The sequence below is a fragment of the Oryctolagus cuniculus genome, chromosome 13 (genome assembly GCF_051225735.1).
Source record: "Oryctolagus cuniculus isolate XC-2025 breed Fujian yellow rabbit chromosome 13, ASM5122573v1, whole genome shotgun sequence".
Classification (NCBI taxonomy): Eukaryota; Metazoa; Chordata; class Mammalia; order Lagomorpha; family Leporidae; genus Oryctolagus; species Oryctolagus cuniculus.
This window is the reverse complement of record NC_142879.1, coordinates 91766541-91790069: the sequence shown is the minus strand read 5'-3', so window position 1 is coordinate 91790069 and position 23529 is coordinate 91766541. Positions and strand designations below refer to the sequence as shown.

At 55.5% G+C, this 23529-nt stretch overlaps 1 pseudogene across 1 annotated transcript; it reads right to left on the bottom strand.

Moving 5' to 3' along the window:
* Positions 1 to 231: 231 nt before the first annotated feature.
* On the bottom strand, positions 232 to 23239 carry LOC138845030 (sickle tail protein homolog; annotated as a pseudogene). The gene is made up of 10 exons (XR_016218795.1): positions 23075 to 23239; positions 12892 to 13060; positions 10938 to 10944; positions 9436 to 9564; positions 9088 to 9235; positions 6138 to 6362; positions 5985 to 6012; positions 5013 to 5190; positions 4122 to 4270; positions 232 to 3582 (listed from the first exon to the last, which is right to left on the bottom strand). The product of XR_016218795.1 is annotated as a sickle tail protein homolog (transcript).
* Between the last annotated feature and the right edge of the window lie 290 nt (positions 23240 to 23529).

The window sequence follows — 23529 nt, the reverse complement described above, 5'->3', positions numbered from 1 at the left end:
AAAAATGGAGGATCCCCATCTGTGTCTCTAGATTAAAGTACAACCAATGATTTGTAGTGCTCCAATAATTTATATGAATATAAAATGTAACAATTTGCATTCTTAAGTGTATGACATGTATGAGATTGCAAATAACTTAATAAAAACTTTGTTCAGTAATAGGATTTTATTTCAAAGATGTGATCTTAAACAAAATGAATTCTCAAGTTTTAAAGCATACAACGACTCACTTTTATTATTTATTTAAGAAAAAATTATTATAATGACTTACAAAGTGTTTATCATGGAAAAACACCCATTTTTATTTCTTTAACCTTACCTCATACTGTAATTTAGAATCAATTTCATAAAATGAAAAATTTGATCTGTGCAACTAGTAACATGGTTTCATTCAAGATTTAGAGATAATATTTGCAATTCAAGCAGAATTTTGCTACAATTTTTCTACAAAGCCCTGGAATATCTACTTATTTAATTAGCTTTGCTTCTTAGAAAATCTAAAAGGGTTTCAAGTCTTCTACAGATACAGATTTTGAACACCACTGAACTCTTTCCAAAAAAACAGAGTTATTTTAAGTTATGTTTTCCTCCACTGTAGAAAATCTTGAAGATCTTTTTTTTCCTCCCTCCACCAAAATCTCATTTTCACCTGAAATAATCACGTTCAGGTTTTCTCAGAAGGTAAAGTATACATTCTCACAAGGTTTCAAATTTCAGGATTCCAATAGTGCCTTTAGGCTAAGCACCCCCTTTGTGTGCCTGTTATTTTGCAGTTCTGTTATTTGCACCCCATGTGGGTCCTTTGGAGGCTCCCAAGCCCTGACTAACCATGAATCCCTCCGTCCCTCAAAGTGGATCACTGACCACAAAGATGCCTGATGATCTCCAAGCCCTATCTTCTGTCCAAAAGGAAAAGGTAGGGCTTTGTGAGGCCAAAAGGAAGCGAAGGAAAACCGGACAAATGTAGCTCCTGCTCAAAGTGAAAAGTGCTTGGGCAGATTAGTATTTTTTTTTCCTGTGAGGCATCCTGCCAAACTTTTTTCCTCTTTTTTTTTTTTTTTTTTTGAGAGAGAGAGAGAGAGAGAAGAGTTATTATTGAGTTACTATTATTTTATTGGTCTGATTTTTTTTTCTGTTTCTTGGAAAGTGTGGGTATTTACCACCCCCGTGGGCCCTGGAATCTGGGCCGGGCCGTTTTGTGTTTTTCCCTTCAGTCCACATCCCTGACCCCTGCTGCCCCTGCCTCACCCTGTCGAAAGCCCAGCTCCAGGCGGCTCCCAAGGACACATCCTACTCTTGCCCTCTTGCCCCACTAGCTCAGGATTCCCCATCCCAGCCTCCCCGAGAGCCAGAAATCTTCACTTAACCGCCCCCTAACCACAACAACCACCTCCGCCCCACTCGCCCCCACTCAGAGCGCTGCCTGGGCTTGGCCACCTCAGCTCCCTCCGGAAGGCTTTAATTCGCAGTCCCTCAGCCCTCTGCCGCTGTGCCCACCCCCTCGCAGCAGCCCAGCACTGCCGGAGTCCGGTTACCTGCTCCCCAGGGACAGACGCTGACACATGCGGAGGTCCTGCTGACACCGCAACCCTCTCAGGAGGCCCGGCGTGACCCGGACCCTCAGGTAAGGAGCTGGGCGCGCCGGTGGGTGGGCTGCCGGGTAGGGGGTCCCGGGGGAGCTCTGAGGGCTCGCGGGGGCCGGCGCAGAGGTGGGGTGCTGTTTGTCCTCCCTTAGGAACTGAGACGGGGTCGGTCACGGGGACCAGTTCGGGGGAGGCAGCAGCGCCTTTCCTGGTCTGGCGAGGAGGCGACAGCCCGCCGAGGGGAGACCGCCGCCAACGGGAGGTCGCGTGGCAGCGCCCACGCGCAAGACACCGGTTCCTCCAAACGGAACTTGACGGCTCCTCGGACATCCGCGGAATCCGCACTTAACGGGCTTAACGTGCAGCGCCTCAGGAGGCTCCATGCTGGAAAAGTGTTTCCGCCACCGCCCTCCCACCCCCCAAACCAGAGCTGCGGCTCCAGCTCTCAGAGGTGCGGGCGTGGGCTCCAGCGTTGCCCACCATGAAACACACATTCACGCAGGCTTCCTGCTGGCAGCCCCATGTGCACGCCTGGCTTTGCAAGTCTGTCCTCTCGGGAGCGCAGACCTCGGCGTTCTAACGCGTGGGCCCCGCCCGGCAGCCCCAGGCCCCGGCGCGGCCGCCTGGGTGCAAGTGGGCGCCTGTGCGTGTGTGCACACGCGGGGGTGGCGGGATGTCCCCGAGGCTTCTTTCGCTGGAGAGACTGGGTGGACTCTGGCGGGAGGGGGAGGGAACGTGGGAGGGGCGGGTCCCGCGGCTCACCCGCTGCCTGTGGGGCCCTCGACCTGGCTCATACCCCTGGGCGGGCTCTAGGGGCGCTTTCCTAGGCTGGCTGGGAGAGTTGTGAAAGGAGTGCCTGTGGGAGACTCCGCTCTCACAGCGTCCGCTCCACCTGCATGCTGGCTGAGCCGGGAGGTCACGCAGCTTTGCCACTGCCTCTGTCCCTTTGATCCTGGCTGGTGGCGAGCGTGCCCGCGGTTGCGGGGCAGGTAATGCCGAGGTGTCCCAGGAAGTGCGGACACGCGGGCCGGCGTGGCGAAGGCCCAGCTGAGGGAGGGAGGCTCCTTCGGTGAGAGAGGAGACAGGAAAATGAGGGCACCCCTCAGTGCTTTGTTGTGCAGAGGGCTCTGGCTCCGGGATGCACGCGGGACCCGGGCTCCCGGGAGCCGGGGACCACGGAGCGGCCAGTCGGCCGCCGCTGATGGCCTGGCGGCTTGGGGAAAGGTTGGTTGGTAAGGGCAGGCTCCGGAGGGCGCAGCTCTTTCCCCCTCGCCCGGGGAGGCGCAGCATCTACGCCCCCGCCCCCACCCTCCTCTGTTGAGGTTGCATTAGGCTCAGGTTCACCTGGATTGGAAACTTGGGGCAAGTCGGCGGTCATGGTGTCTTCCTCCCCGAGCTGAGTCCCAGAGGCGGACGCCCCTCGCCCACACCCTTGGCATCCCACGTGTGAATGCCAAAGAGGCATTCTCCTCCTGTGAATGCCAAAGAGAGGAGCCCGTTGGAAGCCAGCTTCCACCAGAGCTCAGCGAGGCTGCACACCCGCAGAGTCCCGCCTTGGCAACCTCTGGCATGAAGCAGACACTCTTGAGACGGAGGGGAAGGACAGCGAATGCTCCCAGCTGACGCCAGGAAAGTGTGCAACCGCTTCTCTGTAGGAGTCTCAGAGCTGGTCAGTGGGCTGCCCGCTCTCACAGGCGGCACAGGTGCTGCGGGCACCTAGCTCAGCTCCATCTTGAGCGGGGGGAGCCGCAGCAGGAGATGCACCTGCTCTCTGCGGCCAGCACGTCTGTGAACACTGGGCAGGGAGTCCCAGATGCCCTGCACGTCATCCACATACCTACAGCTCTGCCATTATTTTGCCTCCTTCCTCTTCCTCCTCCTCGTCCTTGGGAGACGCAGTGACTGCTAATGAGGCCGGGGTCCAGGATGAGGTGGGCTCCTCTGTGGAACACTTGGTTGCTCTGGTCTGTGGTCTTGGTCTGGCGTCCTCGCTGCTCGCCTATGGAGAGTCAAAGTACAGATGCTGGCGTTACGCCAGCCAGGAGCCAGCGAGCGGGGGATGTGCAGTGCCCACAGCCTACACCACTGACTGTGCGTCCCCGTCTAGCAGAGGTCTGCTGTCTGCTCGGCGCTGCATTTGCACTTCGTGTGCACCAGCTGTGTGCACTGACAATGCTGGAGAAACAGCAACTCTTCCACATCCAGCTCCCTGAACTTCTTCCTGAACAGCCTCCCACGCCTGTGTGGGCCCGCCTCAGTGATCGCTGGCATCCCCACCTACCCCACACATGCTGGGCCAATGCCTTCCTGGGAAGAAGCCCATGACCTGCCTCAGCCAAGTCAGGATCCCCCTGGGCTGCTGCATCTAGTGACTGCTCCCCTCCATGGCACCTGCCTGGATCCACCCAGGTCCCCCTCCACGCACCTCCCCCATCCAGCCCAGTGTCCGCCTCTCTTCTCTGCCTCACGACTTCTACTTTTGAGTGAGGAGTGCCTGCTCTGAGAGTGACCTCTGGACCTGAAACCAGCATGCCAGACCTTGGCCGTGACTGTCTCCTTCCTGCTGGTGTAGACCACGTCCCCCGACCTCGTGGTGGTGAGCCCGGTTCCCGGCAGGTAGCTTCGCCGAGGGGGCGGGGGAGGAGGGGGTGGTGACTTTCCCCCCTGCTCTGAATTTGGAGAGTCTCCTGGAAAACAGGGTGACACTGCAAACATCAACTCTCTGCGAGATACCATCCACGGGTCAGTGTGGGCTGTAACAGTGCCATCCAATGGAAGAATTCCCTGTATGGAGGGATGACTGCGGGTATAGACCCAGACCCAGAGAGACCCTGCGTGAGTATCCACCTCTACCTCAGTTTCCTCACTTGTCAAATGGGTAGAACAGTAGTACCCTTGGGGCCTGTGTTGTGGCTCTGTGGGTTAAGCTGTGCTTGCAATGCCAGCATCATATAAGAACACCGGTTGGTGTCCCGGCTGCTCCACTTTTTTTTTTCTTTAGAAGTTTATTTTACTTATTTGAAAGAGTTACAGAGAGAGGTACAGAAAGACCGAGAGGTCCTCCATCTGCTGGTTCACTCCCCAGATGGCCACAAAGGCCAGAGCTGCGCGGATCCGAAGTCAGGAGCCAGAAGCTTCTTCTAGGTCTCCCACGTGGGTGTAGAGGCCCATGGACTTGGGCCATCTTCCACTGCCTTCCTGGGCCATAGCAGAGAGCTGGATCGGAAGAGGAGCAGCCAGGACACCAACTGGTGCTCATATGGGATGCCGGCACTGCAGGCAGCAGCTTTACCCACGACGCCACAGTGCTGGACCCCTCACCTCCTGCCCAAGATTCTTGAGCAGTGAGACACAGGCCCAGTGACCAGACCCTATCCCAGAGGTGGCACCACACAGCGCCCTGGACGTCCACTGGGACCCGGAGCTCACCTGAGAGCTCCAGCTTGTCCACTGTGCCCTCTCCCTGGGTGCCGGGCCCAGCGCGGGCGGCATCTCCAGGTTTGGAATGGACTTCATGATGTTGGCCTGAGCTTCTTCCAGTAGCTTCTCAAACTCTTTGCCGTTGTAGCGGTCCAGGTTCGGCCTTTTCTCATTTCTTTTCAGCTTTCTGAAGGGAACCAGCAAGTAAAGAAAGGTTAGGGAAAAAAAGCAAACAAAAACAAGAACCCAGAGGGAAAGCGCGTGGCCGTGTTGGGGATTCCTGTTGGGGTGGGGGGTGGGGGGTGGGCGTGGACGGAGGACAGCCTGGGCCCAGGCCCCTCTCCCTTCTGCTGCCACCTGTGCTGGGACAGGTGCCGTCTGGCCCAGAGACACTCCCAGAGCACTCAGATTAGGGGATGCGACACACACGCCCACCAGCACCCGGGTCACGGGCGCCTAGGGGACGTCTCCCACTACCAACTCTGTTTTCTCCCATCGTGGGGCTGGGAGCAACACCTGCTAAGAACCGAAAACATCCCAAGGCTCAGTTGCACTTAAGTGGAAGAATTGCCACCAGTTAAGACCCCCGGGACCCCGGGTTCTCACTTTAAAACAGGGGTGGGGGTGGGGGTGGGGGTGGGAGTGGGGGCATCTAGATTCTGGAGAGTTCTGCAACAGGGAACATTGGAGGACCACATTCCTAAACACCTGCCTACTCTTAAAAACATATCTGCACTGTGGCGCAGTGGCCTAGTGGGCTACCTCTCCGCCCACAGTGCCGGTTATCCCATAGGGGTGTGGGTTCGAGTCCTGGCTGCTCCACTTCCGGTCCAGCTCTCTGCTATGGCCTGGGAGAGCAGTGGAAGACCACCCCGGCTGGGACTGGGAGTTCACTGGGCCTGGACCCCAGGTGCTCTGCTATCGGAGGTGGTCTGGCTAGCAGCATCTTGGGCACTGGGTCCACCGCCGGCCCGGGGATACACCTGGTGCTTTTGCTGTCTTGGCGGGGCTGGGGGAGGAGTGGTTACACCTGCAGGGGCTCTCCCAGGCCTGTAGGCTGGGCCTCTCTCCCCGCCCAGAGACCCAAGGCCTCTGGAGACCCAACACCCTGCCCGGGAGGGCAGGGGCCTGCGCTACCTCCACGGCCGCGGCTCTGGTCCTGGCGTCCTCCGCAAGCGGGCCGGCGGGCTCTGCGCCTGCTGCCCGGTCAGGGGCACCACGTCCGGCTTCGTGTCACCGCGGGCTGGGCCGCAGTCCTCCGGCCCCCCCAGGACCTCCGCGGCCATGGCCTTCTCCACCGCCATGTAGTGCGCGGCCTGGGCAGCACCAGCGCCCTTCAGGAGCCTGTTGGTCAGGTGCCTAGGAGAGAACACGCACAGGTGCGAGGCAGCGTTAGCCAAGACCAGTCACTTCCGGTGTCACCACCTAGAGGAGCCGGCCGGAAATGCTGTTAAAGCAGAGTGTTAGTTCCGGGGTGTGGGTTTTCATTTTAAATTCCGGACCCCCTCATGGGTCCAGCGGTTACCCCTACAGCTGCTTGCCCTGCCTGGTGCGCTGTGGTGCCTGCCGCCATCCCTTCACTGTGCAGGTGCTGGTGCCGGTGCCATGGTGCGGACAACCTGACCCAACAACACACTCTCTCTCTCTGCCTGTGGCTTCCACCTGAACCCAGCCCCCATGGCCCCGGGAAACAGTCCTCACCCACGGCCTCCTGCTGTGTTCCAGTTCCTTCTGCTGGGGCTCTCTGGCTGCCTCATCTTCCCACAGGGTCAGTGGTGACCATGGCCTTATGTTCAGTCCTCACGCTGCCATGTTTCAGAGTCACGTGAGGCTGTGTGTCCATCCCTACCCATGGGAATGACGAGGCCTGGGGGCCAGAGAGTCCTGTGTGTGAGACCAGTTCTACTTGGTCTCACCATCACACCTGGGAATCCCACCGTTCTTTAAAAAAGATTTATTATCTATTTATTTGAAAGGCAGAGTGACAAAAGAGGTGGAGGGAGAGATAGAGATCGTTCATCTGCTGGATCACTCCTCAAATGGCCTCCAGGCACAAGCCAGGATCCCAGAATTCCACTTGGGTCTCCCATGTGGGTGCAGGGGCCCCAGGGTTTAGGCCATCTTCCACTGTCTTCTATCTGAAGTAGAGCAGCTGGGACTCTGGTGCTGATACGGGATGCTGGTGTTGCAAGTGGTGGCTTAACCAGCTATGCCGCACTCCAGCCCCACCCCCTTCCTATTAAAATGCTCTTTCCTAGGCCGGCATTGTGGTGTGGTGGGTCAAGTTGCTGTCTGCCCTGCTGTCATATCATATGGGCGCTGGTTTAAGTCCTGGCTGCTCCACTTCTGATCCAGCTCCCTGCTAATGCACCTGGGAAAGCAGCAGAAGATGGCCCAAGTGCTTGGCCCTTGACACCTTCGTGGGAGACCTGGATAGAGTTCCTGTCTGCTGGGTTCAGCCACTGCAGCCACTTGGGGAGTGAACCTGCAGATGGAAGATCTCTGTTTCTTTCTCCCCCTCTCTCTAATTCTGCCATTCAAATAAGCAAAAATAAAGCTTAAAAAATGCTCTTTCTTCCTTTCTTGGTTTGATAAAAGATATCACAAGTCTCTCCTCTGCTCCTCAACTTTATTTCTTGCTCCTTACTTTGCATGTTCAGTGCATTGAATCTCCAAGCCCCGCCCTGCTCCCAGCCCCTCCCTCTGAGTTAAGGCAGGGACCCCCTCTAGCTAGTCTTCTGAACTTCAGCCGAAGTCTGCAGTACCCTAGTGGGCACCTCTGTTGGGATGTGGTTTCCATGTCTCAAGTTCAACATATAGGGACACACGGCTGTCGCTTGGCAACCCCCAGAGTCTGCTCTGAACTGTGCCTGGTGCTTGCCTCCCCTTCCCCACCACGGTGTGGAACAGGACACGTGCACGACCTCGGGATGTGCGTATTCCCGCCTCATCCCCTGGGTCCTGATGGCAGCCGAAATGCCCTTCCCATTTCTGTTTATTTTCAGTTATTTAACTGGTGTCCTGCCTCACTCTCCCCACTGGTGGTTTCAGAGACAAGACATCACGTGGCAGTCAACACTGGAGGGAAGGCAGACACAGAGCTACATTCTTCCACAGGGGCAGAGTTACCTGCCAGGCCGTGGGCTGCCTGTGTTTGCTTAACAAGAGGGTCCCTCACAAAAGTGCTCCTGGAAACAAACCCTGCCCACACGTGGACCAGCACAGTGTTAGTGAGCGTGGACCAGCACAGTGCTAGTGGGTGTGGACTTCTGGAATCTTCTTTTCCAGGGAAGTGTCCGATGAGTCTGTGGTTTCTTTGGGTCCTTTGCCACATGGTGACCCTGGCTGATGCGGGGGTTCTCCCTCAATGGGGGTAACTGGCTTGGGCCCCTCAAGGGGGACTTGCTTCTCCCTCCTACACCTTCAGTTGGTAATTGCATTAAGACTTGGTTTCAACACCATTTCTTCTCCTGTCCTGAAGCAAAGGAGGCAAACCCACTGTTCAGCCTCAAAACGTTCTTGCAAAAAATCCCTCCTTTATTAAAAAAAAAAATGTCTACTGAAGTTTAAGCCCTGGAAGGCACAGTGCAGTAAGCCTGTGTTGCTCAATTAGGCCCTTACTTCATAGAGCAATAGAAATTCAAGGTAGGAGGGAGTCCAGGCTTCTGATCAGCACACCGGAAGTGAGTCCTGATGAGTGACAGCAAGGAGATGGGTGGGACTTGGCAGAGGCGGGGAGTCCTACACAGCAACCCAGGTCTTCCTGGCCATGCCCCACTCTGGTGGCCCCGCCCAGCCGTCAGCCCGGCTGCTCCTATCCCGCCCTTTTCACTGGGGTCTCCCCCCCTCCGCTCCACCTCAGAAGCCCCGCCCTCCAGCCCCGCCCCCTTCTCCAGCAGCCCCGCCTCACTTCAGCTGCCCCAGGGCCCCTCCCCTCCGATCCTGCCCTTCTCTTCCCTATTGGCCCTGCTCCTCGCTCCTCCAATCCCACCTTTCTTTTCTCTGGTGGCCCCGCCCCACCCCAGTGGCCCCACCCTACCCCAGCGCCCCGTGTCAGCGCAGCCGGTGCAGGGCGGCCACTCACCTGCGCAGCACCATCAGGACGTCTGTGAGGCCCCGCACCCGCTTCAGGAGCCAGTCCAGCTTGTGCGGCTCCTCCTTCAGGAAGCCCACGGCCTCCACCTCGATGCGCAGGACCGCACGCATCTTGTTCTGCAGGGTGGGGAACTCCCCTGCGGGCCAGAGCGGGCAGTGAGATCTCGGGGAGGGGGGCGTGCCTGGGGCGAGGTCAGCTGGGCCTAGGGCCTGTCACGGAAGCCCCTCTCCAAGGGCAGATGTCCCCAGCAGCGCGCCTCCCCGCCCCCACTAGTGCTGGCTGCAGGCCAGAGTCCGCAGGGCGCTCATCTTTCAGGGCAGCCACGGCTTCTCCCACCTTTCAGGGCAGCCACGGCTTCTCCCACCTGCCGCAGGAGGTGGGACGTCCTCCACGTCTTTCAGCATCACGGCATGGACCGTGGCTGTGGGCCTCTTCTTCAGGTCGTCCATGAATTCCTCTAGCTCGCTGCAGGGTAGTCAGACCACAGGTGGGGCTCAGCACCCAGGCTCCCAGCCCTGCGCCTCCCACAGCCACCGCGTAACCCCCGCGGGCACCAGGAAGCATCCCCAGGTGGGCCCTGGGCTGGCCAAGGGGACACTGTGTCCGGCTCAACAACACCCACTGGTCACGGCCAGGGGTAGTGATGACCGCTAAGGGAGGGGCCAGCACACACTGTGATGGGGGGAGCGGGGCGAGAAAGGGAGGGGGGGAAGGGGACAGAGATGGGGAGGGGTAAGGGTAAGAGGAGGGGAAGAGGGCTGGCAGTAGAGGAGGAGGGGGAGATGGAGGGGAGAGAAAGGGAGAGAGATGGAGAGGATGAGAGAGGGAGAGAGGTAGGTAGAGGGAGAGAAAGAGGGAGAGAGAGGTGTTGTGGCTGTGGGATTAGTCCATAGGTCTTTAACTTCAGCCTTTGGCATCTTTCGTGTGTGTAGGGGGAGGGGCTGTCTTGTGCCCCCTCAGGTTTTCTGCAGCATCTCTGCTCTCCAGGAGCAATGCCCCTCAGTCACCCAGCTGTGATAAGCAGGGCTGTCCCCAGTCCCCAAGCACTGTTGGCTATCTCTGGGGGTGGGGGAACAGGCTGCCCCTGATTGAGCACCCCCCCACACCCCTGACTGTGCCATCAGTGAGGACGGATTCTCTCCTCTCCAACAGAGCTGCGTCCAGCACCAGCACCTGCATTGCGCCCTGGGGCAGGAGACAGCCCGCTGGCCGCTGGTGTCTCTCCCCAATCCCTGCAGCTTTGCCTGGAGCTCCAAGGAGTGAAAACCCCTGTTGAAAAGGTGGTAGCAGAGAGACAGTGGTGCCTCCGCAGGAACTCTGAGCCTGCAGCCCGCAGCAGGAAGACCAGGGGGCATGTGGCCAAGGAGACAGAGCCTCTGAGAGCATGGTGGCTGCAGGAGGGGTCCGGGCAGGGCCCCCGTTCTCACGTCCAGCAAGGACCACAGGGATAGGGCAAATTCATCCGCCTTCCTGGAGCAGCATGGAGCGCCCGTGCTGTCTCTCATTCTGCTATGGAGGCTGCCGCTGCATCTTTTGGATGGGACGAGGCTCTGCCAGGACCCCTCCCACAGCCCTGCATCCTGGAGGCCCAGGGCCCAGGACCCCCTGGCAGCTCCAGGTGCTTCTGCATTTTGTGCCCAAAGAGCACTGCTTTGCAGGGTGAACTGGACAGACCAGCGAAGACCCGAGTGCCATCAGGGCTGCGTGCACAGCCCAAGCTCCTGCACAGAGCCATCGTCCGCCCAAGCCACTTCCTCAAATTCTACTTCCACATCATCTGCACACTGTGCCTTGTGGATTTCGGGACCTGCACACAGCAGAGACCCCGAAAACTCCACCACAGCTCTCGTGCAGGGACCATGGGACATGGAAGTGGACTGCACTGTGCACAAAGCTCCCAGGCTTTTTGAGACGTACTTTAGATGAAGCATCACAGATCAAATCGTTCACTTGAAAGCTGGGACAGAAACCACGGAGCTGAAATACTTGCTGAATCCCGTGTCTGATCCTGTTATCAAGACAACTTTTGGAATAGCGGCTGAGATCAGTTAACAGCCAGATGCTGCATTTGTAGCCTCCTGTGTAAGGTAGGGCCTGCACTTGACCTTTGTCTCAAAGGAGCGGAACATCTGTTCAGACCTCTTTCATTAGAGATCCATCTACTCCTGCCATCAGGAAGCCATGAAGGAGAAAGGATCTTCACCCCACTTCTCTCCATAGTTTCAGCTGTAGGCTCAAAATCTGTCTGTCTGCCATGTGAATGGTTCCCCAGGGACTCGGCCCAACAGGAGCCGGTTTCTCGTGTGGACATAGAAGGAAGGGGCGAGGGAGGGAGGGAGAGAAGGAGATGGCTGTGGAGGTACAGGTGCTCCAGACCTGAGGTTTCCAGCTTTCCTTGACAACACACTCTCGCCTCCACGTCCGTCCCATCGGTGAACCCACACACACCTTACAACAGGTGCACAGAACCCTGCCACGGGAGTCTATAAAACAATGCGTTTTCCAGATTCTTTTGGAAAACCCAGTTTTAAAAAAACAGGGCTGTTCCAAAAAACATTTCAGACAAAAAACAAGTAGCGCCCTTACCAGCTCACAGTGGGTGATTAACTCTCCAAGTGCATGAGTGGAGAGGGATTTCAGAAAATGTGGATCAACAGTGGCCTAATTTAATTGGGGGGGGGGGCAATGATACATTGATCTTTTTTCCCCCTTGACAATGTTAAGAGAGATGCTTTAGTTCTCATCAAACACAGTGGATTGGCCTCAGGCGGACCTGGGCTGTAGCTTGAATGTGAGACGGGAGATGGGACAGAGTGTCTGTAAGCTGCAACTTTACAACCCCCAATGTGGGAGACTTCGGCTTTCCCAGAAACAAGAGAATTACTCACACCAAGGGACCCAGAAATGTGAATATTCATTATCTAAAAATGAAAAGTTCCATGGTCAATCTTCCGTGCACAACTAAACGTTAACATAAAACACGTGGGCAGCCGGATAAGCTGCCACCTGCGGATTCATCCCATATGAGCACCGGTTCAAGTCCCAGCTGCTCCACTTCCCGTCCAGCTCCCTGCTAATGCACCTGGGAAAGCAGCAGAAGATGGCCCAAGTGCTTGGGCCCCTGCACCTGCATGGGAGACCTGGAAGAAGCTCCTGGCTCCAGGCTTCAGCCTGGCCCAGCCCCAGCCATTGTAGCCATGTGGAGAGTGAACCAGTGGATGGAAGACCTCTCTCTCTCTCTGTAACCCTGCCTTTCAAATAAATAAAATGAGTATTTTTAAAATGACAGATGCAGCAGCCTCATGGGGGAGAAGACATACAACTCTGCTCCTTTCAATGGTGGGACTTGGGATCTTCAGTGAGAACCTTTACAAGATCGGGTGCACCGGGGGAACATGTTGCATTTAGATTCTCCTGTGATCTCAACTACAGCTGGATGATAGGGAGATAATTTCAGGGCTGGGTTGTTCTTGCTAGGAGTCTGAGTTGTGTGGATGTGACACAGACTTCCCATGGGTCACTGTGCTGGGCATTTGTACCTGACACTGAATTCTGGGAAAGATCGGGTGCTGCAGTCGGCCTGAGGTTGGCTGAAGTCTCCTGGGCCTACATGGAGGGGGGGCCTGAGGTCCCTGGATACTCACAACCCAGCACCACTCTGACTTGTACACAGTCGGTGCTCGCTAAAGAGAGGCGAGAACACTAACCAGAAGGGCCTCTTTGTTGGCCAAGACCGCTTTTCCTTCCAGGCTAAGGTGCCCGGGGCCTGGAGCCGCAGGTGCTCACCTTAGCTTCTGGCCAATCCTCCCTCTTCGCGGAGGTACTTTTGTCTCTCCTGTTCCACCAGGGTGCGCTGTCGCTGCACGGGGTCCTCCAGGCGCCTCATGGTCTCCGCGACTTTGCTGCTGATCCCCAGCTCTGCCTTTTTTATCATTGTGGGTAGCAGCTCCTGGTTCTGCAGCTGCGGGACGAAAGAGATGGACCTCGGCGGGTGCTGGGAGGTCACAGCCCCGCTGCTTTTTAATGTATTTGTTTCAGCGAGAAAGGCAAGGGCACCCACGCTGCACCGAGCACTGCTGCTTCTCCCAACATCTGAGTTCCAGCAGCCACCAAGCAACCAGACCCGTGTGCCTATGTCTGCCACCTTTGCATAGAGAGGGCGCAATCGAGGGCCCCAGTTCTGCAGCCATGGACGCTCTGGGTCACAGTCCCCAAAACTTCTCCTAGCTCACAGTGAGACTTTGCACTTCTCTCTTAGGCTTTCTTGATCTCTGTTGGAAACAGGCTGGGTGTTTGTCCCCTCCAAAACTCACACTGAACCTGAGTCCTCAGGGCTGGTGCCATGGCTCAGCAGGCCACGCTGCTGCCTATAGCACTATATAGCATATATAGCGCCTATAGCACCACAAATGGGTGCCGGTTTGAGTCCTGGCTGCTCCACTTCCCACCCACTCCCTGGGAGGCAGGAGTGACAGCGCAAGTGCTTGGGTGCATGTGGGAGACCTGGATGTCGCAGGCCTTTGAGGAGTGAATTAGCAGATGGACGATCTCTGTCTCTCTCTGCCTTTCAAATAAAATGAAAAACAAATCACGAAAAATGTCAAAATCCCATCATCCTCAGCAATATGCAAATGGTATTAGAAGATGGGGCCCTGGGCCAGCCTTGTGGTGCAGCAGACTAAAGGTCCACTTACTTGGCATCCCGTTTCCAAGTCCAGCTCCAGCCCTGGCTCCTCTGCTTCCAACCCAGCTCCCTGCTGTTGCACCTGGGAAGGCAGCAAGGGACAGCACAGGTACCCGGGCTGTGCCGCCCACGTGGGAGACTCAGATGTAGTTCCTGGCTCCCGACTTTGGTCTGGCGTAGCCCTCAAGGATTCTGCATGGTGCAGAACATGTCCTTAACAAATGCTGATCTGGCCAGGAACCTCTTTAGAGTGTCACTTAAAGGAGACGCTGCCTCCAGCTTGGGTGCATGGTTCCATGCACCAGATAGCATGAAATCGCAGGTCCTTGGAACACGCGACTCAGCGATGGTGGCGTTGAGTGTTCTAGATGTGCCCAGGGCTCTTGGCAGCTTACCCATTTCCCAGGATCTAACATGGGCTGCTTCTGTCCCCAAGCCCACGATAGCCATATAGTTTCTGGAACACACTTGTGTCTGCAACTATAGAGGAGTACAGGGAAGAGCAAGGTGGCCGCCAGGATTCCCCCATTGACAGTAATGATGGTCTGCCTGTTACACAATCCCTCCAGTTCCTGTGCAACTTCAACGGACACGGTTTGGTGGCCGCCTGATTACACAGACAGGTCTACACTGCTGTGGCTGTCCCCAGCCTCAGGCCAGTCCACTCTCTGCACACTCTCTGCACGCCTGATTGGTTACACCTGCTCGAAATCTCATCCCATCCTGCTTTTCCTCTAAAGCACAACCCTTTCTACATGGGCCCCGTTGGGTCCCAACACAAGCCTGGCCTCTGACAGACTGCCAGGGGCTCCCTTTCTGGTTTCACTGCCTCAGAGCCTGGTGACCAGCAGCCAGCTGTCAATCTCTGTGTCTGTCCATTGAAAGGTGGAAGTTAACAGCTCACGGCTCACAGGCTGGTTGTGCAGATCCCGCGAGACAGTAATGAGAGGGCTGATGGAGGTGTCTGGTAGAGTTCTAGCCCTGAGCACATGGCAGCTGTTGCTACTGGGGAGCCTGAAGCCGGTGGGGGGGGGCTGCGGTTCAGTCTGGGGCAGAATAGAAAGAACCATGCCAGTGCCAGTCCCAGTGATCTGTGAAAGCACCACATCATGCATGCTGCTGGCTAAAGTCCTTTTATTAGGGTCTTCAAAACAGCCAGCCAGGCACTATCTGGCTTGCTGAACACAATCAGTAGGGGTGGGGGCAGCACTCAAAGGCCAGCTTCCTTCTGGGCACTCTGCTGCTGCCATTTTGCCCACAAGGCGCTGGACAGGGTGGCGCCTCTGTCTGCGGTCGGGCACCTCCCACTGCACGTGCCCTGCACCCTCTCCAGACCAGGCACTCTCTTGTCTGTCGCAGGCATTCTGGAGCTGCAGGTCCCAGCTCCTGTTCCATTTCTACTCTCGGCAGTCTCTGGGAGACTGTGAGCAGAAGCCCACTAAGGATCTGTTGAATGAGTAGGCTGAACACAGCAGGGATGTTTGACAGTCACAGCCAACCGTGGCGAATCCGAAATTGTTGTCTAAGACGTTGAAATCTGCAGTGACCCATGCTCTCGTTGGTAGCAGATATGAACAATGGCAACCAAGATGGAAATTAACTACCGGGATATTTGAACAAACTTGACATCCAAGCTCAAAAGACAGGAAACGTGGAGCCCCCAGAGTTCAAACGACTTTTTTGGGGATCGCCTGGCAATGACAAGGCATAGGCAGGACTGGGACCTGGTCATTCGAACTCAACCCAATTGCTTGCCTCCCCCGCCCCCACCCTGGCCCCAAGGTGCACTTCTAACTAAGACAGGAACCCTGTCTGCTTTGTTTGTGGCTCCAATCACAGTTCCTGGCACACAGCAGGTACTCCCCCCAACACGAGAGAGCTTCAAGAGTTCATGGCACGTGCATGTCCTGAGAATGCGAGGCATGGATTTCAAAATCTCTTGCACCATTCATCTTTGAATCCCATCGGTTTTCTCAAGTACCCGTGGGTATGTCCTGCAAATCAAGGTCGAAGCGACACCTGTGAGAAGGCAGTGGCCGTGCTGGGAGAACTCCAGTGCAGGAAAGAACCGCGTGCGACTTGACCCACTCCGTCAGACGAGGAACAGGGAGAGAGAGAGAGCATTCCAGTTTATTACCAGACTTCCCAGAAAGAGGGGCTGGGTGGGATCCCACCAGGGCACCAAGAGGGCATTTTTCACAGCACATGCAGGCGATGGCGAGTGAATTGCGCATACGCCTCTGTGCAGTCTCCTCCGCCCCCCACCTGATCTGTCTGGTGTTCAAGCCACAGCTCTGTCCCTGTTCCCCCCAGCAGAGAGCAAAGAGTCCCAAAGCCCGGATAGGGATCTTATGGCTTCCAGTAAGTCAGTTCTCAGCATCTCAGACCATCAAGTTGGGAGGTGAGCCCTCAACTACAATTGTTAGAAAAAATTAATCAACTCTACGGAGGTACGATTTAAGAATGATGAAATGCACGCATTGCAAATGCATGGGGGAGGTTCGACAAACAAAGCCACAACTGAACAAGGAAACAACGCTTTCTGCCACCTCAGATAACTCCTTCATGACCCTCTGCCTTCAACACCCCACCCCCAGCCCACCGAAACCACTAACCCACTCCTGTCACTGTGCATTAGCTTCTCCAGCTCCGGAAAGTCACAGAAATGGAACCACACCCATGAGAACGCACTCCCTTGGGTCTGGCTTCTTTCATTCCAGGCATTATTTTCAACTCGCAGCCGTGTGTCCCATCTTCCAGTGAGTCATTCTTTTTAGTGCCGAGAGGTGTTGTGTATGCACCTACTAAACATTTTAGCTTTGTGTACATTAACCTGATTCTGGTGATCTGCCGAATTCACTGATTTTCTTTTGCAGGTTCCGAACTCCTGACTTCAGACATACAATGATGTCATTAGCGAGTATAAACAACTATACTTTTCAATTCCCATCTGTCTACCTCTGTGTTATTCCTTGGTTTTACTGTGCTTGGTAGGCTCCTCTGTATGGTGTCACAGAGAATCAAATGCCAGGTCTGGCCCAGGATTTGCCAGTGCTGTGGTTGATTAGTACTTTGGGTGTTTAAGGGCCCCCAAATCTCATGCTAATGTTTAATTGATTGGGGACTGGCATTGTGGCACAGTGGGTTAAGATGCTGCCTGTGATAACAGCATGGGTTTGAGTCCTGGCTGCTCTGCTTCCTATCCAGCTCCCTGCTACTGTGCCTAGGAAACCAGCAGAAGATGGTTCAAGTGCTTGGACCCCTGCCATCCACATGGGAGACCTGGATGGAGTTCCAGGCTCCTGGCTTCAGCCTGGCCCAGCCCTAACTGTTGTGGCCATTTGGGGAGTGAACCAGTAGATGGAAAATTGATCTCTGTTTTTGTCTGTCTCTCCCTGTGTCTCCATAACTCTGCCTTAAATAAAACTTTTAAAATGCTTAATGGCTTTGGGGTATGAACTTTGATTATGGTGTGAAAAGGTGTGGCTTTTGGGACGTGATCAGATTTGCTGGGGTCACTGGTGGAGCCCCGATTAGTCAGGGTGGTTTTATGTGGAGGGACGGCACAGACGCTGGTGGGGAGCCTGCTTCCTCTCTCTGCTTCCTGGCTTGCGGAGTGAGCCTCCTCGGCTCCCACCACCCACCTCCACCATCAGACGCCAAATCAGTGGGGCCATGTGATCTGGTACTGTGAACCTCCAAACACTCAGCTGCCTTACAGCTCCTTCTGCCAGTGGCAGTTTCTCTCGGGAATTTGTGTGACAAAATGCTGACATACAAATATTGGGAATGTGTCTAGTGTTTCCTAATCAACTTTATGCATCTGTAGGTTGTCAAGTTAAGAAAGTTTCCTTCCAGGCCAGCGGTTCCCATATGGGCGCTGGTTCAAGTCCCAGCTGCTCCACTTCTGATCCTGCTCTCTGCTATGGCCTGGGAGGGCAGTGGAGGATGGCCCAAGTCCTTGGGACCCTGCACCTGCATGGGAGACCTGGAAGAAGCTCCTGGTTCCTGGCTTTGGATCGATGCAGCTCCAGCTGTTGCAGCCATTTGGGGGGTGAACCAGTGGATGGAAGACCTCTCTCTTTATCTCTCTCTCTCCTTCTCTCCATCCATAAACATACCTCTCAAATAAATAAACAAGATCTTTAAAAAAGATAAAGTTTTCTTCTACTCTTAGCGTGCTGTTTCTATCATCAACATTGAATTCTGACCCCTGCTTTTCCTGCCTTTACTGAAACAACACGGTTCTCATCCTACACCTTGTTCAAGAGGTCAAGTTCGTTACTTAGCTTTTTCATACTGAAACCACCTCATACTCCTGAGATAAAACCCTGGAGGAACGAGTCATCCCTTTTATAGCTGGCTGGGTCCAATGCTGATATTTTGTTAAAGAACCTTCAGTTTTCATGAGGGATATGGGCCTATGGTTCTCTTTTGTTACATCTTTGTCTGGTTCGAGCTGGGCAATGCCTCTGTCTTATGAGTCTTGTTTCTGATGGGCCAGCTCTTTCTTCTTTGCATTTCCCTGTCTGCAGTGTCCCTCTCTCCCCCACTTCCCCCAGCTACTTTTAAGATGTCCCTGTTTATCCCTGGTGTCGAGCAACTTGGCTGCGATGTGTGCTCTGTCACTTCCTTTGTGGTTGGCGTTCTGGGGGTTTTCTCAGCTTTTTTTGGTTTGTGGATTTACAGCTTACACCAAATTTGGGAAAAATCTCAGATATTATCTCTCTTTTTTTTTTTTTTTTTTTGACAGGCAGTGGACAGTGAGAGAGAGAGATAGAGAGAAAGGTCTTCCTTTGCCATTGGTTCACCCTCCAATGGCCGCCGTGGCCAGTGCACTGCGGCCGGCGCACCGCGCTGATCCGAAGGCAGGAGCCAAGTGCTTTTCCTGGTCTCCCATGGGGTGCAGGGCCCAAGCACTTGGGCCATCCTCCACTGCACTCCGGGGCCATAGCAGAGAGCTGGCCTGGAAGAGGGGCAACCGGGACAGAATCCGGCACCCCGACCAGGACTAGAACCTGGTGTGCTGGCGCCGCAAGGCGGAGGATTAGCCTAGTGAGCTGCGACACTGGCCCAGATATTATCTCTTGAACTGTCTTTCCCTCTATCTTGGATCACTTACCACTACCCCATGGGTCACTGTAGTTCCGTTCACTGTCTTCACGCCTCTGTCTTTCTATGCTTCCATCTGGACAGCCTCCATCACATTTTCAATTTGACTGATTCCGTGTTCGGGCTGTGATTAATCTTCTGTGAGGTCCATTCATACTCTGTGTTTCCCAGCTCTTGAAGACCCTATTTCGGCACCATGTCTAGTAATTTCTGATTGGATGCTGGGCATGGGACGTGCAATCCTGCTGTTTTCCTTTCTGGGTCTTGGACTCCTGGGAGGCCACTGCATCGGGGACGGACTTTGCTCTTTAGAGACTCGTTTTTGGAATCAAGGGCAGCCTTCCTCCAGGGCTACTTCAGCACCAAGACTGAAACCCAGCGGCGCAACTCCGCCTCTCCACGCTTGCTTGTCAGAGAGTGGTCATCTCCCAGGCTGTGTGAGCTCGCTACCACCCGTGCATAGCTTACTGCTCACTCACAGACCCACAGATGTCCATAGCGCCTTCTCACATGCTCTCTATACACATTGACCTCGCAGCTCTGATAACTGTGTCCTGCTCGCCAGCTCTGGGTCTGTGTCGTATCTGTGTGGTGCCTCCATCCAGAAAGCCAGGTGAATCCTAAGCTTCCCTTCTCTGTAGGGTCACACTCCCGCGCTGTGTGCTGTCCAATGTCAACACCATTGCTTTGTGAAATTATCTACCTTCCACTTTCCTAGCTGCTAATGGCGGGAAGGCCAGGCAGTTCCTCCCTCCTGCCTGGAAGCAGTTTATTGACAAGCATCCTTAGACAGAAATAATGCTCCTGGCCATTAAAATCTTAATTGGACCACATAAGCTACCCATAATAACTTCATGAAGAAACTAGAAAGTTACTTAAACCTAATTCCACCCACCTCCAAATGGACCTGTAGTTCACATACCCAATCCTGGTTTCTTAGGCAAATCCTGAGACTGTGGGGCTTGCCCACAGGGCACGGGGACATGGCACAGAGCCCCTGTCAGCTCTCCTGCCACTGTGTCACCCTCTGTGCTACCTGCAGGAGGGACCTTGGGGGGCTGAGCACTCCCAGAACCATAACCACACTGACTCTGGCTTTGCTCCTCAGCAGGGTCCCTGCATGGTCTGTGAGCGGCAAGTCCAGAAGTTCCACGATGACAGCTGGGCTCCAGACTGAGCCCTGGCCTCCAGGCTAAGTTCCTCCAGGCTTCAGAGACCAGCACGGAGGGTGCCTGGTCACAGCTGTATGTTCTGCGGGTGCTGTCTGCATCTCCCACAGCCTCTGGCTGTCGGGGGATGTGACAAATGCTTGGAGTAAATAGCAGTCCAACATCAATCCCTGTGCTCATCCCACTGCCCGTCCTGCCTGGCCCGCTCCACGTGGACCATGCCCCAGCAAGCTCCCCACAGGGACACTCCGAGAGCTCCCTTGGCTCTCTTTGGATGTCAGCGGGACACTGGGGCCCTGGACCAGTTCTATCTGATGAGCAGAGAGGTGGAGACAAGTGTTCTGAATGATATCCTTTCAAACATAAGAGATTTGGGTGCTGGGGCTCCTGTTCTATCTCCTCCCTCTCATGGGAAGGGGCAGCAATTCTCAGGAATCTACAAAAGGCCACATTATGACCAGAATAAAAATAACCTATTGTTTTTTTTTTAATTTATCAGGAAGCAAGAGATGGAGTGAGCAACAGTGGGAATTTAGAGAAACGGAATGCATCCATTCTCTCAACTTGGGTCAGGTCTCATCTTTCTCCCAGAAGTTTCTGCTTCTAGAAACTTCTCTCACCCCTCAGCGCCTCCCAGAGGGACCAAAGTACAGTCCCTTCTGTGGATATAGGATTGTCCTGATTATCCTAGTAACATCAGGTCCTGCGGCATCATGGGAAAGACACCGCCCCAGCTAACCACAGGCCACCTGTGGGCACGGGGACATGGCGCAGAGCCCCTGTCAGCTCTCCTGCCACTGTGTCACCCTCTGTGCTAACTGCGGGAGGGACCTCGGGGGGCTGAGCACTCCCAGAACCTGCTAGGCTCCCCCTGCCTATGCTCCAGTCCACGCCGACGAGGTCAGACCCTTTCAAACAAATTAATCCTAGTAGACAGATGTGCAGGGAAGGGTGATCACGGGCCACCCTCTGCCTTCCCAAACAGACTCTGCCCTGTTGAAATCCACCCCCCCGGGGGGGCTGCACCAGGTGTCCCCTCCCAAGAATCACCCATCAGTCTGAAAGACGAACGCTCCAAGAGGACTTCCCGACGGTTCCATCATCCGATTTCCAGAGCTTGGCTGCCAAGCACAAGGCTTCACGCGGTCTCGCCATTGTACAGCGCGGTTCCCAGCACATCTCAGCGTCTCAGCCCATCTCTGTTCTTGTGAGACCGTGGCAGGGGCTTCCGTGTATCTCTGGTGACGGCCCCACTGTCGGACATGTCGGCCAGTGGGCTCATGCTTCCCTCTGGTTTGTGGGAACCTACATGCTGGGGGAGAGCTGGGGTTGAGTGGCCCTTGTGAATCGTGGCAGGAGGGGCAGACAGTGGGCAGGGAGGGAAGCTGACAGGGAGTGGACCCCAGAGTCAGCCAGGGCACCGAACGAGGTGCCGCCCCCTCTTCCTGCGTGTCTGCCCTTTATTCCCAGGAAGCAGGAACAGCTGGACAGTGCTGGAACAAGCAGGGTGCTGGTGTGGTTCCCACGCCGTCCCAGACCTAAACCTTGACCTTGACCTGTTTGAGGAGGCTGTGATTCTGTCAGGAGTGGCCACTGGTGGGAGAGCCCGCCCAGCCAGCGGGAATGCCCAGCTGTGCCACAGCTTAGCCTCTGACACCTATGAAACAGCCATGGCACACGTGCAGTTCACACCAAAGCAACTCTACTCCTGTCTCCAACCAGAAAGGGCCCGGTTTGGAGAGCAGGTGGGTCCGGTGCACCACCATGCCTTATTTTTCTGCTGGGTCCAGTGAGAGCACAATTCCAGCATGGCCAGCAGGTGGCGCCAGAGGCAGGGACAGTGTGTGTGAAGGGGCTTAATTTCCACAAAGTCCTGGTGAAGAAAGGGGTTTGGGGGAAGGCCCTCTCTACTGGAAACAGAGATTTCAGTGACTTTCCAACATTTTAAGGAAGAGGTATTTCACAGAAAGCTCATATTCCCAGATTCCCTCGAAGCACTAAAACACCTACAAATGCTGGTCTCACGGCATCCGGTTATCAGCTGGCTGGGTAGAGCGTACCACAGCCCACTGTCCCTTCTCTCTTCCACCTGCTGGATGAGGAAGCTATCTGACTCTGCCACCCTGCATGCAAGCCCTGCCCGACCTGGACACTTTATTTCATTGCAAAGTGTCTTAATTTTTTTTTCTTTTTAAATGCGAGAGACAGAGAGCAAGCTCCCATCTGCTGGTTCACTCTCCAAATGCCTGCAATGGCCAGGGCCACAGCTGGGAGTTGGAAATTCAATCAGGGTCTCTTAGATAGGTGGCAGAGACCTGAGTCCTGCAGCCGTCACCAGGCACTGGGAAGAACCCGGATGTAGGAGCCAGAGCTGGAGCAGAACCCAGGCACTCCAGTGTGCAAGGTAGTGCCTTAACCGTGAAGCCAAATGCCCACCCTGCAAAGTGTCCCTAAGACTGTAGAGCTCATACCAGCAGTGGGGAACTTCATGGATGCCACAGACCGGAAGTGGACGTGCGCTGGCTATCCAAGCACAGAGATGCAGCGGCCCTGGGAGCTGGGGACACTGGGCAGCCTGGTCAGGCCCATCTGGTGCTGGGGCCTTGGGGCAGGGCCCTCGGGCACACCACCCTTCTTGGCCCAGGGAAATCCCTTTGTCAGCCTTAGATAGGTGATGGGAGAATTCTCCATCGTGGAGGTCTGGGGGGAGATGGAGGGCACCAGGCTCCTGAGTGCGCTTGCTTTTAGCAGTGCTGCACGAGAGCTCCCCAAGGGCAGCGCAGAAGCCTGCATCCGGGTGACACCAGGCGAGGCCAGCGTTGTCCAGGCAGTGAGGTGTTAGGCCGACGCGGTGCAAATGCACGGTGTCACAGAGACCGCAGCCCCTGGTTCCCTAGGACCTGAGCCAGGGCACAGATTCGTCTGCTTTTTTCCTATTTGTCAATCGTGGTGGCCAAGCCATAGGACAGGAGGAGGGGTCGGTGAGGGGGGAGAGGGACGTGCATGCTACCTGCAGCTGTTGCATCTGCTGCAGCTGGCATCTGAGCTCTGCCATGCCGTGACGCATGTCCAGCAGGCTCAGGTGCATGGCCGAGGCGCCGGCGAGATTGGGTGGCCCCAGTGGCTCCGCGGGCTCCAGGGCGCCGAGGGTCTTCCCGCCGGCAATGTGGGTCATGCCTGTGAGGAGAGAGCAGCGAAGGAGCTGAGAACGTGGGAAAAGGGGGCCCGAGCTGCCCCCTCCCCAGGTGGCCCCTGAAATACACCCATTTCCCCCACACTGTGACTGTCTCGTCTAACGCACACTGTGTGACCCCAGCCGTGTTCCACCCGGTGAGGACCACAGGAAGGTGGCCAGGGGGCAGGTGCCGGGGTAAGGAAGCTAAAGGCCTGTGCTCCTGCCTGTCCATCCATCCGTCTGTCCGTCCATCCATCCGTCCATCCGTCTACCCATCCATCTATCAGTAT